We start from the raw sequence: 20,322 nt of genomic DNA on the forward strand, positions 1-20,322 counted from the left end.
CTCATTTTAAAATCCTTTGTTATTATAATTTGCTATCCAAAATATGGCTCATTGTTACAAATCCCTCAGCCTATAGATGCAGAAATATCTCTCTTGCTAATTCCTTTGAAGTCAATCCCTCTAGTCAAAGCCCTCAAAAATTCAAATTCTGTCAATCTATGCAAAAGTGAGACAGTAACAGGGACGTTCTGACACTTTACCTCTAAAAGTAGGCCCTAATTTTGTCCTTCAGTATACGAGAATGGGGAGCAGCAGATGGCATAATTGTTACATTGCTGGACTCCCACATAGTCAACTGCAGTTCAAGTCCTGGACCTGGCGACTTGAAACTCATGCCAGGTGTGTGTGCATGCCTGCCCAAGATCTTGAGAGGAGAATGGAGAAGGAATTGCGGCATGGCATTTCCTCTTGGGGGGTGGTGGTGGTGATTTCTCTCTCTTTTTTTTTCTGTCTCTCTTTCTGGTGAGCACACGCACCCTATAGGAAAAATCTTTCTCTCAAAAAAATTATATATATGAGAAAATGATGATGACTATAATTTTTATCATGGTAAAGCTTTTTAAAAATTTGTTTCTTCCATGAGTGAGAGAAATATAGGCAGAGAGAGAGAAAGCAACCCAATAAGGTCTCAATGCCCCAATCTATCCCCAGCCTCAGCCAGCCCTGTACCATGAGCACAAACTCACTTGGAGTACCCAGGGAGGTTGCTGGACACAAACATGGAACCTTCCTATGTGGGTCAGTCTCATACAGCAACAAATGTTACTGTTGCTCCACCTTCTAGCCTCCATATTTAAAAATTTCTTAAACACATGCTACTCTAGGAAACTACAATGACCAAAGATGTCCTTTGATAGCTACTGATTTTAAATTCTAAGAAGACATTGGAGACAAATGGCCACAAAAGCACTGCCAAGAACACCTAAGCAAGATAGAGGTCTTTTTGGTCGCTGTTAAGAAGTAGAAGCCTCTGGGGGATGTCCCGTATCTTCGAATATATGACTGAATCTGTCCCCTCACTGTAGAACCCTGTAGAACAGGTTTATAGTGGACATCTGTTGTCTTCAGATCTTTGGTAGAAACACCCTTGTTTGGCTTTGGGGTTCTACCCATGACCTTCATTATGGACAGAGCTGGTAAGATTGTCATCCAAGGTGCAGGCCCTTCCCCTGGCCAAGAGGTAGGCTCATAATCCAAGCAAGCCAGTCTGACTCTCTCCTAGGAATGAGAATAATTAGCTAAACAATAAGATTAGAAAATATCGGAGAGGATTTATCCCAGCAGTGGAATCATAATGCGACTATTTATTTTGCTTCTGTTTCCTATATTTCTAAGGCTGTCTTGTCTTAGAAATTTGTTTGTTATTCTTTCAATGACCTATTCCAAACTTGCCCTTTGTTCTTTTAACCCAATAAGGTTAGTTTCTATTGCTTGCACTCAAAACACCTCAATGAATATAATCCATATTATTGAATAAGAAAGTCATCTATATAAGATTATCCTACAATTTTATGTCTTTTGTAACCTCTCAACAGGCTATAGGTCTGATCTCCTCTGGGTCTTCTTACCCCTGAACATACAGTTTAAAAGTTTAACTGCGGAGTCAGAAAGTGGCGTGGTGATTAAGGCAATGGACTCACATGGTCAACCACGTTTTGAGTCCTGGACCTGGCATCTTGAAAATCATGCTGGGTATGTGTGCAGGTATACCCAAAATACTGAGAGGAAAATGGAGGAGAAGGAATTGAGGCATGGCCATCCTCTCCCTGTATGATGATCTCTCACTTCCTCCCTCTCTCTCTTCCTCTTTTGTTGAGCACATGTGCCCTATAGCAAAAACCATAGGGAAAAAGAAAAAAGAAAAAGGAAAAACTTTAACTGATTCTAAAGAGCAGGGGTTGAATGCACTGACATGCTAGAGATGATATGAGTTGATTTAATATTGTCAAAGTTGAAATTTTAATATGAGATGGAAGATTTAGCCTGGTCTATAGAAACTGGTTATGAACAGTCTGTCAAATCCTGTATCATTAGTTTAGAGATGAGGCAGTCTCAAGAGCTAGATAGAGTGTAAAGATATAACAGACCTATGGCACAGCTCTGATCCTCTCTCCACATCAAAAAAGAATGGTGGGACCAGCAGTTAGTATAATGTCTATGTCGCTGAACTTCCATGTAGTCTACTGCAGTTCAAGTCCCGGACCTGGTGGCTTAAATTTATGCCGGGCTCGTGTGCATGTGTGCCCAAGATCCCGAGAGAATAGAGAAGGGATTGTGGCATGGCCATCACCCCTGGAAGATGATTTCTCGTTTTCTGTCTCTCTGTCTCTCTCTTTCTGGCGAGCACACATACCTTATAGCAAAAACCTCTACAAAAAAAAAAAACCCCGAAAAAAAAAAAAAAAAAAAAAAAAGAAAGAAAGAATGACAAGCCCTAGACTAGAGCTGGGATCTTGCCATGTTAGTAATAGTTTTCAGGGCCATTTCCTTTGTCTACAGACAGGGGAAATGAACTGAATAATGAAGAAAGCACTGTCAGTATATGGCACAGGTCTTGAAAAAATTTAGTTGAGTCTATGACCAGAGACCAGAGTCTAGTACTCCCCCAAATCATGACTTCACTTGTATTTTTTTTGTTTAATTCTTATGACCATGCTCTGAGGTAAATATCATTATCATTCCTATTTCACAAAATACATAAGTAATGTATCTAAGACCAATAGTTGGTGAGTGGCAGAGTAGGGATTAAAGTACAGAGAGTTTTCAGACTGATGATTGGCTACAGCCCTGGCCCCAAGGGAGAGCAATGGTGCAGGGACTCCAGAGGATGGTTCTAGAAGATGGGAAAGTTTCACCTGTATCTCAGCCATGATGAAGGCCTTTATCAGAGGGCCTTGGGGGAGAGAGGAAAAGGGGAAGAGACTGTTTGAAGAAAAACAAGAGGGCCCTATTACCTTCTTGGGCAAAGCCAGAGGGTCCCAAGCCATGGCAGATAAGTATCTCTACCTCTTGTTACTCTGCCTCTGGCAAACATCTACTGACAGAGGCATATTGCACCATTAAAGGCATCTACACACCTGGAAAGATCCAAAAGCTTCCTACGTGACCTAAAACACTTTTACTTTGAATTTAAAATCTTTTGGACCAGCAGGCAGTAAGTAGATTAAGGCGGCTGGATCCCACATGGCTGTGCTGGCTGGCTGCTCAATTCAAGTCCTGGACCCAGAAGCTTGAAAATCATGCTGGAAATGTGTGCTTGTGTGACCAAAATCCCTGGGGGGAGATGGGGAGAAAGGATTGCAGTGTGGCCATCCTCCCTCGGGGGTAATTCCTCACTTTCCCTCTCTCTGTCTCTCTCATTCTCTCTCTGGCAGGTGCATGTACCTTATGGCAAAACATGAAGTTAAAAAATTAAAAATAACTAAAGCTAAATAAAAAAAGCCTTGAAAATTTATCATTAAAATTCTATTCTGTATGATTAGCACCTATCACACTGCCCACCATATTATAGGCATGATAAACATTCTGGAAGGAAGAAAGGGGACGTAATGGGGAAAAAAAAAAGAAACTAGAAAGGAGTCACAAATATTATGTCAGAACATTATTATTAAAAGCTTAGCTCAGTAAGAGTCCCGGCCTGGGAGTCAGGAGATTTGGGTCTACTCCCAACTGAACTAGCTGTGTATAACTGGCACGGCACTTGTCTCTCTGATCTCAGCTTGCTCCTCTGTAAAATGAGTCCAGTGAAATGACTGATAAGTGAGATAACATGTAGCGAAGGCTTGCTCAATAGACAGACCAGAAGAGTTTACTAAGTGTTAGGTTTTCCATTTTTAAACTCCATTTTAAGATAGGTAGGCCAACTCCCTCATTTTACAGATGAAGAAACTGAAGCACAGAGGAGCTAAGCGACAAGCACAAGAGAGTACCCGACTAGTTACAGTACACCCAAGACAGCAGGCGCGTTCCTGTGACTCTCAGCCTGGCACACTTCTTTCTCTTTTCTTAAAGTTTGTTTTCTTATGAGAGAGATTGATTGCTTGGTTGATGTCTGAAAGGATCTCACCATGTCAGTGTCCTCCTGCTCCAGCCTCCCGGCTAGCTAGGACCACTGACACACAGCGTCATGTCTGGCCTGTTTAAGTGGGACTGGGAACCTAAGCCCCATGTCGCCTCAGCTCCAACAGCAGCCGCTCAGCAGTGTGCTTCACCATGGCTGGACCTGGGGCCTTTTTTTCTACATCAGGCTTCCTCCTGATTTGACTGGCATACTTGGTCTTCCCTGCTAACTATAAAGAAGTTCTTAAAAGTCCTACACCACAGGATGGATGGGATTTCAGAAGCCATCAAGTCCATACCATTAATCTTTGAGCATAACTCATCTTAAAACACCCAAAGAGAATAGATGCATTTTTAATCCTCAGAGATAGAAGTTCTTCACAGTCCACTCCAATTTTTTGTTAGTAGATGTGCTCCTATGTCTATTCCAAATCCTTCATACTGCAGCTGACGCCTCTCGTGCTGTCCTCAGGTGAGATGGAAAAACACTGGGCGCTATGTTCTACTAAGCGTCTTTATGTACATAAAGATTGCTATTAAATTGTCCTTTATCCTCCTTTCTTTAAATTGTCCTTTATCCTCCTTTCTTTCCAAGCTGACTAATCCTAGTTTCTTGAAATTCCCTCATAGTTCTTTCACAATCCTTTAATCACCTTTGTTGCTGAACTTTCAGCCACCTCTATACTCAACCCCTCCCAATTAATTACAAATTATGGAACTGGGCACAATTTACAACTATGGTTCTGAACATTGACAGGCAAGCTGATTGTGTCATGGTTTCTACAGAATAGTTCTCTGGATTAGCAACCCATGATCATGTTTTGGCCACCTTAATTTTAGGCTGAAAGTGGTTACTGGTAGTTTCTCCTTAACGAATTTACACTTGAAGTATCTATCTTCTCATTTTCATCATGTTTCTAACTACTTCTCCAAGCAATTTAGAGAACCAACTTTAATAAAGAATCCAGATAAGATATAAGAAAGGTGAATAAACAACATACATCCTAAAATGTATAGCAAATATAAATATAGGATCAGCCCTGTTCTAGTGGTTCCGGGAGCTGAATCTCCCATAGCCCACCATAGTCTGGCAGCTTGAAGACCATGATGAACACATGCGCATGCATGCCCAGGGTCCCTAGAAGATGGAGAAATAGATCATTTACTTATCATGTATTGTCCCTACAGTGCTTTCTATTCCTTTGCACAATTTTTCTAATTTATAATATTTTAAAATGTTTTTCTAAATTGCACAACAGTATATCTGATTTTTTTCTTTAACCTACTTCTTTCCTGTTTCCTACTTGTGTATAAAAATAGCTTTTTAAGAAGCCTTTTGTTGTTTACATTAAAAAATTAGATCGTAGTAATATAAAAACAACAATTTCCTGAGCCATATATTAATATCAACTTAATAAATATTTATCAGATCCTTTCTACACACCAGTAAGTGCTGGTGAGCTGGATGAAATACAAGCAGAGCATAATAAGAACCTGAAAGACTTTTCAGAGGAGGTGATATTTAGGTTGGACACTGACGAATGAGAAGAATTTTGAATGATGCTCAAGCTGCAGGAAAATACGCCAAGCAGAAAGAAATACATGAGCAAAGGAAGGCAAAGCAGCATCCATTATACGGCTAATGAGACACTGGCAAAGGAAAATGATTGGGAAAGAATAAAACTGGTCCTAGAGAGATGCTATTTTTACAATAATTTTCCAACTAAAAGCTGTTCTTGAGAAGTCATCCAAGTACTGGAATACAGTCACACCATTTCTGTGCAATCTCAGGATGAGAAAACAACTAATTAACACAACAGGCTCCATGCAGGATGAGACTGCACCAAAGGAATGGTTTAAAAGGTCTGGCAATTCAGGGAAACAAAGTCATTTGCTTTTATAGTTTAAATAATTTCACCCTCCATGGTTTCACAATTCTTTTTCTTCATTCCACACTAAGACTGTTTGGTCCCACTTGGCAACTCTGGAACTTCTTTGTGCATGTGTGTTTCTCAGCAAGAACAACAACAACAAAAAAAATGTGGCTGAGGCTGATTTGTAATATTTCACTGTGGCTTTGAATCATGGATGATATCAGCACAGCTACAGAAATTGGGTTTGTCAGTTAAACTTCCCTCCCTGCCGGCTAAGCAGCAGAGCATGAAACATAAACCATACAGAAACAATGGCAGGGGCTCAGGAGTTATTTGTTGTTGTTTTCTAAACACAGAATGGAAAATGGTCAACTGGGAATCTAAACTGTATTCTCATCGAGGCCAAGATCATTTCTTAGGGTAGGATTTTCTTTTCTTTCTTTCCATCCTTTTTAAAAGACACTTTTAAAAAAATGTTAACAAAAGGAAAAGAAAATGGTTGAGAAATGTCTGAGAATGGTTTGGCAGACTAGAGTATGTGGCTTAACTAGCGAGAAGCAACTATGAATTATCATGGCAGAGTTCTCAATCCACATCCCCTTGATGATTTCACATGCCTGTAGGCTTGTGCCATACGACAGTCTCACCAATAAACTAGGGAGTTAAAGGACTGGACAGGCGTTGGTGAACTCGGAGATATGTGTGAATACTACATGTATGTGCTCACAAGCACACATATGTGTTTGTGTGTGTGTGTGTAGGTCCTCTCAAGAGAAAACGAAAAGCTATAGAAAAAAGTCCTTTTCATTAGACTTTTATTAAAAACATACATATCCTAAATCAGGCCTGGAGCTAGGCAGGGATAATAAGTAATGAGACAGGAACCCTGTGTTGGAGGAGATCCCAAACCAGAGGAGAAAGAAGAATGTAAACATATTTGATTGAATATGAGAGACAAGAGTTCCTATGCTCCAAAATTATGACTTAGGCGATTGTGTAGAAAATTATTTTCCCACTAATCAAGATAGAAATATGAGAGAAGGTAAGGTCATTTTGGAAAACAAGACTAACAGTTTAGACTTGAGCATTTTGATTGCAGGTAGCTGCACAACATCTAATAGGAAAGTGGACTCTTGGGGCCGGAGTTCAAGAGAGAAGTCTGGACTAGAGGCGGAGACCTGGGACTGGTCAGGAAATCAGTGGATTCCACAGGCATATGTGAGAGAGCCCCTAGGGAAAATGTATACTGAGAAGAGAATCAAGGATGGTATCTAGAATGCTCAAATAGACGACAATTTGACAAATATGAGTAACCACTCTGTGCAGTCATTTTGTGAGGCATTTCCAGGCATAGAAGAGAACTTGGAGTACCAGCCCTCAAGTAGATCACTAATTATAGAGGGTTTGAGTAAGGCTAACATTTCTTTCTTGGTATCAGAGGCATTTTCCCTAAAAATTTCTCCAAAGTTTACAATATAAAAAAATATTATTTAATGCTTTGACTTCTCAGCACATATTCCTAAATTTTACACTTTGTTCTTAAGTTTAGGATTATAGATTGTCAATTTTGTCTCTAACATTGGAATATTAAGTGCCTTGAAGTCAGGGGCCACTATACCACTTATTTCTTTTTTAACTTCTCAACATTTTACATGAGAATAATAACTGCCACATATCGAGCACATACCACATGCCAGGCATTATGTTAGGTGCCTTATAAAAGTTACTTCATAGAACCATAACAACAGCCCTATATATAAGGTGGGTATTACTACTCCATTTCATAGGTGCAAGAGGTACAGCACACTGCTAGCAAATGGCACAGCCAAGACACAAACCCAAGTGTGTCTTATGTTCATAGGAGTAAATCCATGCCCTTAAAAATTTCCTTTGACTCTCTCTATATGTTCACTCCATCTACATGAAGAAGAAAAGATGATCACCATCAATGATTTCATATCCTGTACAGATCTATATTCTTATATATCTATATCATATAAGTTATTTTATACACACACACACAACCCTGAATTTAACAACGAAACAAGAATAAACAAAATGTAGGATACACATACAATGGAATATTATTTAGCCATAAAAAGAAATGAAGTTCAAATTCATATTACAACATGGACACACTTTGAAAACATTACCCTAAAGGAAAGGAGACAAAGACAAAGTTGACATATTGTATATGATTCCATTTGTAGACACTGTCCAGAATTTGCAAATCTATAAATTTGATAATAGACTAGTGGTTATGAATGGGGAAAGGTTACTCATGGCAATCAGATTTTTTTTTTTATGGGATGAAAAAAATGCTCTGGAATTAGACAGTAAGGATGGGTATACAACTTAGAGAACATATTAAAAAAACAATCTGAGTTACACAGTTTTCGATGGTATTATGATATGTAAATTATATCTTGATTAAAAATTACAAGTTAAAAATACAAGCAAGATGATGGGATTCTTAAGAAATACTTAGGAATCACAAGACAATCACTGTGTTAAAGAACTGGTCAGACCCTATGGACTATAGCATGAGGCATGAGGTTCTGGCATCCAGATGGTTTGGAGAGCTCCAAAGTTGATCGTACTTGGAAAATAAGATTTATATGAAACACTTAAAGTGATGAGAATGATTCTAAAACCCAAACTCAAAGGGATGATTTAATAAATTTCTTCAAGTACATAGGATTCTGAAGCAGTGAATAGTTACCAGCTGCTTTCCAATTCTCTGAAGACAAAGCAAAAAGAGGTCTTGGACCAGCTGGTGGTGTGGTGGTTAAGGCGGTTGGATCCCACCTAGCTGGCAACATGGTTCGAGTCCTGAGCCATAAAAATCACACTGGGTTTATGTGTGTGCATGCCCAAAATTCCATAAGGAGAATGGATGAAAAGGGACTATGGTATGACCACCCTCTCTTGGAGATGATTTGTCTCACATACACATACACACACACACACACACACACACACACACCACCACCACCACCACCACCACCACCATCTCCCTCTGTCAAGTGTACACGCCATACAGTAAAAACAAACAAAAAAAGGAAGAATAAGGCTCAAAAGTTAGGAGAGACACAGGAAATAGTATCCTTCCAGTGAAAATTTATAACAAAGAGCAATGTTCCAGAAGAAGTTGGGCTCTCCTCTGCCTCTGAAGGTCTCTAAAGCAAGGACATAAGCTCCAGGTGTTTTTTGAGAATAATGCCATATATATGAGTTTGTCATCAAACTCTAACAGATACCCTCTCTTTTATAGTTTAAGATGTAGGTAACTGAGTTGTATTAAAAGAAAGACATGCTACGGACTAGATGAAGTCTAACCAGGTTAATGTTAAAGTAAATTTCTTTAAGATAAGTCTGATTTCCTATTGGTTCCCTTTATAAAGCATCCCACAGGAGAAAAAAAAAAAAAGCAATTATATTATCCGGCTCCAAATGAACTGAGCAGCTTTGATATACGAGATCCAGGTGCTCTGTCAACCACACCCTCATGCTGGCAGTTTTGGCTGCTTACAAGTTCCCTTTCTCCTTACTCATCATTTTGTGCTTCTAATTTTTTCCTAATTCTGAAAGTATCTTTGCTGTCCATCTTACATCCATCTACCCAGTCTGTCATGCTATAGAAATTTCCCCATTGCCCTCATTTGAGAATCACTGTCCTATTACCCAACTTGGTGCTTTACCGAACCACTTCTGCCCACACACCCACCCGCATGGCTGTCCATTAAGACTTCTGTTTTTGACTGTATAATCCACCATGTCTAATGGTGCCAGGTTGTAATGCTATGCCTTGATAATATCTATGCACTCCATCATCTAACACATCATATCTTCACACTGAAAATTTCACACAAATTCAGACTTTAAGCTGTTGTTAACTCTATCAGTTGCCTATTTTTTCAACATAGATGTATATATTCTCTGATGTAATCAGGGAAGTGTTTCTTACTTCTATACTATGTGTTTTCCATCTATAAAGACCAAGATGCTCTCATGATTATACATTTGAAATTTCTGTCTCTATATTAAATAGATACATTAATGCCACATCAATAACACTCACATTCAGGTAACAACAAAATTAATCCTCACTCAGACACCAGCATGCTTTCCAACAAGCACATATTTCCCTAGTGCACATCCTCAGAGTATCACAAATATTACTGGTAGCCATATAAACTGTTACAAAACGTACTGCCAACTGCCAATGCTACTTTAAAAAAAGTAGACGTCTCACCTTACTGAAGCCAGACTCAAAGTTGGGCAATATTACAATCTTTTTCCTAACCCCTGGCATGCACTTAGAAGTGGGATAGGGGTAGGGGGGCAACATCAAATAATCTTTACAAGTCAGAACTGAACAGGTCTTAAAATTGTTTTTGGCTCCATTGCCCCTGGGTCAGCTGCTGAAACAGAAGGCAGGCTGTGACTTATAGGCTTACATTAATTTTCCTTATGCTGCTTAATTTTAGTAGCATAGTTTCCACATACTCTAATTTCTTGTTTTCGGCGTTGTATGACATGTCTTATAAATAGTGTGAAGTTGTTTTAACTGTACGACATTAAAGTTATATCCCCATTAGGTCTATAATCTAAAGACCTGTTACAGATAAGGAATGGTTCTGACCTCTGGTAATTACTGAGAATTATGGAGAAATCCAGCAAGGCCCTCTTACTTCTTTGAGACTACGCTTAAACAGGAAGACCTTGCTAATATGCAAAGTTGTCCTTTAAAAATTAAGTAGACACTTTACATTTCAGACCCCGAGTCTTCAATGACTTCCTCTGTTTCAGAAAAATATACTTTTGCATGAGTGCCTCATTATCTGTCCCACATTCTTCTGGTCTCATTCCTCCACAAAGACAAAGAAAATGAGACTTATATCTTAATTTAATTTGGCACAGAGACACAAAGACCTACCAAGAAAAACAAAATGAAACAAACTCTGTGTATACCACTGCAAGGTAAAAACTTTCCTTTTTTCAGAAATTATTTATTGTTTATTATTTAATTTATTTTTTTATTATTATTAAGTTTGGCATAGGGCATGTGTGCTCACCAGAAAGAGACAGAGCAAGAGAGAGAGGGAGAGTGAGAAAATAAGCTAGTTGGTCCAGGACTTGAACCGTGATTGGCCATGTGGGAGTCCACTGCTTCAACCACCATGCCACGTGCTGGCCCCTAGAACTGTACATTTTCAGCATTCAAAACAGACCCCCACAGGATGCTCCAATTAGTGTTTCCACCCACTAATACAGCAGTCCTTCGCTCTGAATGGGTCAAGGTCCCAACTCAGTCATGGTCAGCCTGATGGGAAGTGACCCACTTCCCCTGTATTGCACACTACCATCATACAGAACTGTCTAATTATTAATAGCTAAAAGGACAGTTATGCTTTTGATCAAGGGACCATTACCCACTTTCTTTATAAGAGCCACAAACTTCACATTAATCAACCACAACAATATGCCTTTACATTGGGCAGGATTAAGTTCTCTGAGATCTATATACAGTTGATAACATGAGATCCAAAGCTGGGAGTTTGGGGTTATGGGTATGAAGAATGGTCTGAAAGCAGTAGTGGGAAACAAGGAGAATATCTAGCCTGCCTCTTAGCCTTCTGGGAAGAGACTGGAGAAGATGACACTACACTACTTTAAAAGACAGCAGGGAAAACAGCATTATCAGGAGAGGGCCAGATTTCTGTTAGAGGAAGAAGGTGAAAAGAATGTTTCGAGAAGGGGCCTAGGACACAGGTGATGGATTCTAAATTCCAAGGGACATAGAATTTGGAGAGGGATGGAACTGAGAAATTGGAGTTTGGGAAACAAAGTTTCCTTCCAGGTGAGTTTCTTGCAATAAGTGATCTAAACAACAATCTAAGGCATAGTGAGATTAGGTTGTTTGAAGGCAAATAGTGGTGATTAGGCTAAGAGTGGGATCAGAGAGGGATTATTGTCCAGACTTCCCTTGATCCCTATTGAGGGAGGTGAAGAAGTGGGATCTTATCCAAGTATCTATATAACTTTTTTAAAAAGACTTATTTACATAGTTTTATTTATTATTATTATTTTTAAATTTGATGAGAGAGACAGAGAGAGAGAGAGAAAGGGAAAGTGAGAAAGCAAGCTGCTAGGTCCAGGACTTGAACTATGGTTAGCCATGTGGGAATCCAATGCCTTAACCACCTAAACACCACCTGCCAGACTCTCTTCCTCTTGATCCCTGATGATTAAAGGGGTGATATACAAAGCCATACAACAAAGGAATATCATATACATTTTGAAATATTTCTTCATAATTCTAGATTTAATTTTATAGCAACAAGTAAAAGTGTAAAGGAACTGCTAGAATAAAAAAACTTAGAGATGAGATTCTTTAAGAGCACTTGGACACTTTATCTTGGGAAATTTTGGAGGACACTTAAGGAAACCGAAATAGGTATGTTTGGTTTGAGCCCTCCTAAATTTTTCCAAGAAACCAAAGTATAGTTCACTTTGGGAAACTTATCAAATCTCCCTGAGATTCAGTTCCTTATCTGTCAAGTAGTGATGATAAGACCTATCACCTAGGCCTGTCATGAGGATTAAGTGAGACAAACTTGAGCCCAACACCTCCACACAGTTCATTCTGATAGACAGGAAACTTCCTTGTTCATTCATTCTGTTTAACAAGCCCTTGAGCCGAGTGTTATCAGTATTTGAAGATAGAGAAATCGGTTTTTAGTAAGATCCCCGTAACTTCTACTAGGTCCCTTTTTTAGGAAGAGGCTAAGCTGGGACTTTCAACTCTGTTCAGGCTAATGACAAAGGTTTGTCTGAGCTCTTTCCATTGAATTCCACCGACTCTCTTTATTTTTCAGCTATAATTAATATGAGAACTTATTTCCCCCAAATTGGTTGAGAAACATACTCCCTCTATAAGTGCCAAAAGTAATAAAATAAGTGGGTCTGACACAGGCCCACATGTGAATCACTATCAGATGAGAACCACCTGCACTAACGGATGGTGGGTGATGGTGATGGTGGTGAAAAATAAACAGGATATGAAGAGAACGTTAGGCACTTAAAAATCCCATAAGAGACTGAGATTATCTTTGGCACCGAACAGGTTCCTCCATGCTGAAAGGGCAAAATTTTGGCTCAACTTTCACTTGTTTTCTATATATTGAAAAAAAAGGAAAAAAACAAAGTTAATTAAATCCAGTAAAGTAGCTACAAGATGGAGAAGATGTGCAAAACAATCTCAAGACAGAGGTTCTGTCCCTGCGTAGGATACTGGGCAGCCCCTGATTTGGGGCAGGTTCATAACCATTTTGGTGGTAATACTCTAGTGATAAAGAACATGAATTTCAAAATCAGAAAACACTGGGTCTAATTTCAGTTCTTCTACTTACTACTGTGTGACCTTGAGCAACTTAGTCTCTGAGCCACAGCTTCTCCACCTTAAAATGAAGATGGTAGTGCCTAACTCCCCAACAAGGATAGGGATTAACTATACCACTGTAGGGAGCTGGCACAGAGCTGGGGTTCAGAAAAGACTGCTCAGGTTGTTAACCACTGTTTGGTTTCATCCTCCCCATTTCTGAAATGGGGACAATACCTGCTATACCTCCTTTGCTCTACCTTCCAAACAAAATCATTTGCAATGATTATTTTGTCTAAAGTACACTTTGTAAAACATTATCATAGTGATAATGCAGAAGAGAACTGAATACATGTGATCTCTGCTGTTAGAGATGACAAGGAAGGGTTAATCTTCTTGAATTTTTTTCTTTTCTTTTCTTCTTCTTCTTCTTTTTTTTTTTTTTTTTTAAATGATACCCAAATCCTAAAGGTCCTAAACTAGTTAGGTCCTCCAGCTGAGGAAAACAAATTGTACTTCAGGTTCTCAGAACACCAAGTTCTGTTTTCTATAATATAATTGGAATCCCTAAGGATTTAATTCATGGTATAAAGGCAAAACAACAACAAAGTTGAAATAAAGGGAAGGCTGGTTTCACAGATTGCCCACAAAACTGGGAAACTGTTACTGCAGCACAATGCAATAAAGAGGCTTACAAATTGAGTCCTGGGGGAAGGACACAAGCTGTATTTGTTGCACGTGGATATCCAAGGCCAGAAGATGGCCTCTTCTGAGCTGTGAAGCAGCATGTGCATACATTTGGAAGCTGTCATTTCCCTTAACTCAAAACACCGGCAAACAAACAGTTGGAGCAAAGTCACCTCCAGACCATGAGGAGCCCTAACAGCAGAACACTGACCCTCGCTCATTGTTCAAACCAAGCCCATAAACAACCGACTTTCCTAACCTGGAGTTTCTGTTGTTTATCAATGCATGTCTTACCTGATCTCAAGAGAATCTTAGGGAGGAAGGTCTTATAAGTCATGTAGACACCTCCCAATGCTGGAAGAGTCTTTTTTGCACCATTCTGTACAGAGGCCAAACGCTTCAGGAATAAGAATGCCCCGCTGGTTTTATTGCCCACAAATTAAACCGTTGGCAGTTACAGACAGGATAACACAATCCCTCTACCTCCTGGTAGAGTGGCATTCTGATCTTTTTTGCAGCCTTCTTCAAGGATTCCAAGAAGAATTTTTGTACAGACATGAACTAGTCTTCCTTCTCAGTCACTATGAATACAGAAGTCAGTCACACTCCTGGCTTTAGAACGTACATATTCTCCTTCTCCCCAATCACTTAGGAACCAGCCTGCCCCTGAGAGGTGAGGCCTGCAGGTGTCCTGCCACCATGCCTGACTCAAAAAGTGTATTTAATTGGGGAAAGAAGGAGGAAGGGCATTAAAAAGCCTGGTTATAGCCACAGATCAAGCCACGTTCTCCAGTAAGGTTTCAATGGAGTTAAGCTGACATTTTGCTCTCTATTAGCCTGATGCCTGAGTCTATTTCTCACTACGAAATGAGAAGTGACTTTCTGGTCTCTTAAATACCAATAAAATCTACTCTCTCATCATATGACCTTCTTAATACTTAGAGGTGGCCTTTATATTTTTCTCTGGTTTTCTCTTTTCAAGGCTGACATATTTTTAGAGTTTATTCATTTCATGAGTGAGAGAGAAGTTCCCTTGTTAGGGTCTTGCTACACTGTGATCCTTCCCTCAGCCTCCCAGCCAGCCAAGATCACAGACATGCACAGGTGCAACTAACACCTCCAGTCAACCTAGAATCTGAACCTGGACCTCCCATGCAACTCCATTATCATGCAGTGGCACCCTACCACCTGTACCACTGCAGCTAGGCCCCTAGGTCAACAATTTGAATTCACTGTTTCTTCTCTTAGGGTAAGACACATCTGGAGACCTCTTATTTTCCTGATGGTAATGGCCAAGGACTCCCTTAGTGACTAACCTGACCTAGCACTCTGGACATGGACTATTAGAGTAGCAGGACTATTACCACCATGATCCTAACACTACATTTTAATAACACATCCTCAGAGGTGTGTCTCAACAGAGAGAGAGAGAGAGAGAGAGAAAGTGAGAAGTCACCCCTCGGGGATGGCCACCCTGCAATTCCTTCTCCTCCATCTCCTTTTGGGATTCTGGGCACATACACACATGTGCCCAGCATGGATTTCAAACCTCCAGGTCCAGAACTCAAACATGGTTGGCCCTGTAGGAGTCTAACACCTTAACCAACATGCCACCTGCTGGCCCCTATAGTAGCAGTTGCTATTTATTTTAAGCAGATATGAGACTCATACTGAGTTTCCTATCAACTAATATCCCTAAAACTTTTCCTCAATACTTCCTATTGAACCATATTCCCTCCTTCCTTTTAGGACTTAATGTAATATTTTGTCAATCTAAATCTAGTACTACAGAGACCCTATGAAATTTTGATTCACTAGTTCTAATGGCTTAATTCAGTAGCTAAGAGCATGTACATTTGGCCAGTGGGTGGCATGGAGATTAGGGCAGCTGGATTCCAGACCCAGCAGCTTGAAAATTATGTTGGGCATGTGTGCATGTGTGCCCAAAATCCCAAGAGGAGAATGAAGAAGGGATTGTGGCATGGCCATCCTCTCTGGGGATGGCTTTTCACTTTCTTTCTTTCTTTCTTTCTTTCTTCCTTCCTTCCTTCCTTCCTTCCTTCCTTCCTTCCTTCCTTCCTTCCTTCCTTCCTTCCTTCCTTCCTTCCTTCTTTCCTTCCTTCCTTCCTTCCTTCTCTCTGTCTTTCTCTCTTTCTTTCTGTCTTTCTTTCTGTCTTTCTGTATTCCTCTCCCTCCCTCCCTCCCTCTCTCTTGGTCTTTTTCTGGCAAGCACACATGCCCTAAAGCTTAAAAGAGAAGAGCATGGACTCTGGGGTTAGACAAGTGGTTCCTGTTTCAGCTGTGCATCTTACTGGCTATGGAACTTAAATAAATGACATCTCTGTGCCTCCATCTCCATCTATAGAATGAAACATTAACAGAATACACCTCAGAGAGTCATTGTAGGATTAAATGAAGGAATCCACGTAACACATTTAGCATTCTGCCTGGCACATGGTATGTACTCAATAAAAGTTACCTATGGTTGTAGTTAGAAAAATCCATCTATAAACCTATATGGGTCTTTTTAAAGTCCGTTTCACTTATTGATGTGCTAGTCCTCTCTTCCAACTTTGAGCCAACTATATATCACAAAAACCTATCTTTTGTACTTTCATCAAATTTTTCAAATAATATTGGTTTGAACAGCACCCAGCAAATAGATTCCTAAGGCTTACCATAATGGCCTCCTTTCAGATCCATCAATCGGATCAAAACTGCCAGGGTACATTTGTTCAACCAGTTACGAATCTCCTTAATTAACCTCAAAAAGACAACAAGAATATCATTTAAATCTCTGTCAAATAAAAAATTTTTTAAATAAAATTCATTCCCACAGCCAATCAGATGAACTGTGAAAAAAAGGAAACCATGTTAGGAACAGGAATGTATTGGGACCAGCAGTTAGCATAATGGCTATGTCTCTGGACTTCTATGTAGTCACCCACAGTTCGAGTCCCAGACCGGTGGCTTAAAACTTATGCTGGGCACACGTATGTGCATGCCCAACATCCCGAGAAGAGAATGGAGGAGAAGGGATTGCAGTGTGGCCATCCCCCCTGGGGGTTGATATCTCACTTTCTGTCTCTCTGTCTCTGTAGGGCGAGCGCACATGCCCTATAGCAAAAACCTCTCAAAAAAAAAAAAAGGAATGTATTGTTCTTAGTGAGCTCATATCGATTCCTAATCATCATATTTTTCTCACAAGCCATCACTTTATGATCCATTAAAAAATTTGCTGAAGGGACTAGCAGATGATGTAATGGTTACATCACTGGACTTCCACATAGTCAACTGCGGTTCGAGTCCCAGACCCAGCATCTTAAAACTCACACTGGGCACATGTGCGTATGTGCCCAAGATCCCAAGAGGAGAATGGAGCAGAAGGGACTGCAGCGTACCCACCCCTCCGGGGGTTGATTTCTCACTTTCTGTCTCTATCTTTCTGGAGAGTGCATGTGCCTTATGGCAAAAACATCTTGTAAAAAAGATAATTGTCCTAGGGACCAGCAGTTACCATAATGGCTATGTCGCTGGACTCCCACATAGTCGACCACGGTTCGAGTCTCGGACCCAGTGACTTAAACTCATGCCAGGCATGTGTGCGTGCATGCCCAGGATCCCAAGAGGAGAATGGAGAAGAAGGGGCTGTGGCGGGGCCATTCCCCCTGGGAGGTGATTTCTTGCTTTCTGTCTCTCTGTCTCTCGCTGTCTTTCTGGTGAGCACACGTGCCCTAGAGTAAAAACCTAAAAACCTCTCAAAAAAAGAAAAAAGAAAAGATAATTGTCCTATAGGTTCTAGAATATGCCTTCTTCTCCCTCACTCCATTTTTCAAAATTAGAATAGTATCTGGCACCCATAACTTATTGTTTCTCATAAATGATGTGGCAAGTTATGTCACTACCCTGAACTGTGGTTCTAATGGAAAGGGCTCAGCAGCGAATGAGAGGCATTTGGGCCAGTTCAATTTGCTGACCACCAAAGGACACACAAGGTAGCATTAATCTTGCTGCTGCTGCTGCTGCTGATGACAGCACTTACATGCAAAGCTCTGAACCCAGAATGTTATGTAAATTACCTAATTTAATCCTTGAAACAATGCCTTGAGGTTGGTGTTATAATAATCTTTTTTACAGAGAGCAAAGCAGGTTTAGGTCATGATACTTGTAAATGGCTGATCAAGGATTCAAATCCAGACTGATAGATTCTAGAGCCCAAATTTCCAATCGAGTACTATATTATCTCCCCTTTTTACTAAATGGCACCAGATGGCCCTGTGAACTATACAGCAGGGGCTCAGTCTCAGCCTTGCAGGCATAGAAACTCTATACATTATTAGTATCCCAAAGCTGGATAGATTTAGACATGATGCCTACCCCCAACAAAATTCAAAATAAGCCCAGCCACAGTGGTGCAGGCAGTAAAACACCGCTGTGCAGTATCAGACCCATATGGGAAGGCCTGGGACTCAGATGCCAGGTGAACCTGAATACACCACACACCAGACACCTTGTGGTCTGATCTGGCTTGAAGGTTAGGGCAGGATCTCAGTGTAGTAAGACCCTACCGGAGGTCCATTTCTCTTTCTTTCTCTCTCTCTCTTTCTCTTTCTCTCTCTCTCCCATGAGAAGAAAAAAAAATAATAAAAAAGTTCACAAACCAGCCTGTGGTATAGTGGTTACATGGCTAGATCCACACAGCAACAACATGGTTTAAGTCCCAAACCCGGCAGTTTAAGAAACATGCTGGGTACATGTGCTCACGTGCCCAAAATTATTAAAAGGAGAAATGGAAAACGGATCATGGCATGACCATTAAATAAAAGTATTTTAAAAACAAATTCATTCCCACGACCAATCAGATGAACTGTGAAAAAAAGAAAATGATATGAGGGAGTGCTTTCTCCCCCTACCCCAAGCAGTACCTGTGCCCTATGACAAATAAAAATAAAAAGTTTTATTAAAAATTTCACAATAGGAAACAGCAGTTGGCACAATGGCTATGTCACTGGACTCCCATGTAGTCAACCAAAGTTCGAGTCCCGGACCCGGTGGCTTAAACTCACGCCGGGCGCATGTGTGTGCGTGCCCAAGATTCCGAGAGGAGAATGGAGAAGGGATTGAGATGGTGTGGCCATTCTCCCAGGGGGTGATTTCTCACTTTTAGTCTCTCTGTCTCCCTCTGTCTTTCTGGTGAGCACACACACCCTATAGCAAAAATCTCTCAAAAATAAATAAATAAATTCACGATAAACTAGTGTAGCCAATTGTTGATTTACAACTGTATGTATCTATCACACAGAACAGATACTCTGACCAGATCATTTTCTCCTTCAGATAGTTCTAACTATAGAAGCAAACTATAATCACAAGATACCAGAAAAGGAAGAGTTTGCTACAGGTCTTGCATATTAAACAGAATTTTCAACAAAGAAGGACTCTCGCCAGTAACACTGGAACTCTACAGGCTGCCAACAATCCCATTCCTATGGACAGTTACTAGGAGCAGAAGATACAGCCAGGGGTCACCTTTGGGTGCTCCTGACCTTGACTAGTCCCCTTTCTGACACTTGGTGTCTTACTCACATTATACCAGTCTTCAGCGTAGAGACAATCACTTTCATTAGGTGGCTTTCCACAACTCTGCTCTGATACATTCTCTGATAGTTTATTTATCTCCCAACCAGTTTCTTGAGTAATCCTCATGTCTAGTCTATGCGCTATAATATAATTAAGGCTTGTAACTCACTTAAAACAGCTAGGAGCTCCCCTATTATCTTTAAATTTTTCTTTTTAATCTCTTAAATGTATATACCATATTAAATTGGTAGTACAAAATAGATACTACAACAGTAAAGGTACTACAGAAAAAAAAGATTTGAGAAGTTCTTTTCATTATTCTATCTTTTCCCAATATTAGCGTCAATGAGTAAAGGGGGTAGAAGAATGGTAATGTAATCAGAGAGAAGAGGAAGAAAGAGGATTATTAATTTATTCTTTATACAGCTCCATATTATTTCAGTTGTTATAAAAATATGTGCAATACTTTCATGGTTAAAAATTCCAATGAAATTTTTAAAGTAAAAAGTGCATTGGAATTCTGGCATATCTGTAATGTGCTGCTCAAAAGGGGTCAGATCCCACATGATAAATAGGTCCAGATTCCCAGCAAGACACCCTGAAACACACCAGGTAAACATGTAAGTGCCCAAGACTCTCCAGGATGGAAAACTGGGGAAGGGACTCACAGTATGACCAGACAACATGGAGAGTACTCATCTCTCTCTCTTTCATTTCCACATGCATGTGTACACTATT

The 20,322-nt window shown here is 40.1% G+C and overlaps 1 protein-coding gene and 1 long non-coding RNA gene across 2 annotated transcripts in view; one reads left to right on the forward strand and one right to left on the reverse strand.

Moving 5' to 3' along the window:
• Positions 1-6,247, forward strand: part of LOC102496471 (uncharacterized) — a 57,557-nt gene extending 51,310 nt beyond the window's left edge. Inside the window, exon 5 of the long non-coding RNA XR_336022.1 lies at positions 5,489-6,247. This is a non-coding gene — a long non-coding RNA (uncharacterized LOC102496471). The remainder of the gene's footprint in view (positions 1-5,488) is intronic.
• Positions 1-20,322, reverse strand: part of RAD51B (RAD51 paralog B) — a 646,490-nt gene that overhangs the window by 278,646 nt on the left and 347,522 nt on the right. The gene's annotated exons all lie outside the window — the stretch shown is intronic.

Source organism: Tupaia chinensis, unplaced genomic scaffold (genome assembly GCF_000334495.1).
Source record: "Tupaia chinensis unplaced genomic scaffold, TupChi_1.0 Scaffold000609_1, whole genome shotgun sequence".
Lineage (NCBI taxonomy): Eukaryota > Metazoa > Chordata > Mammalia > Scandentia > Tupaiidae > Tupaia > Tupaia belangeri.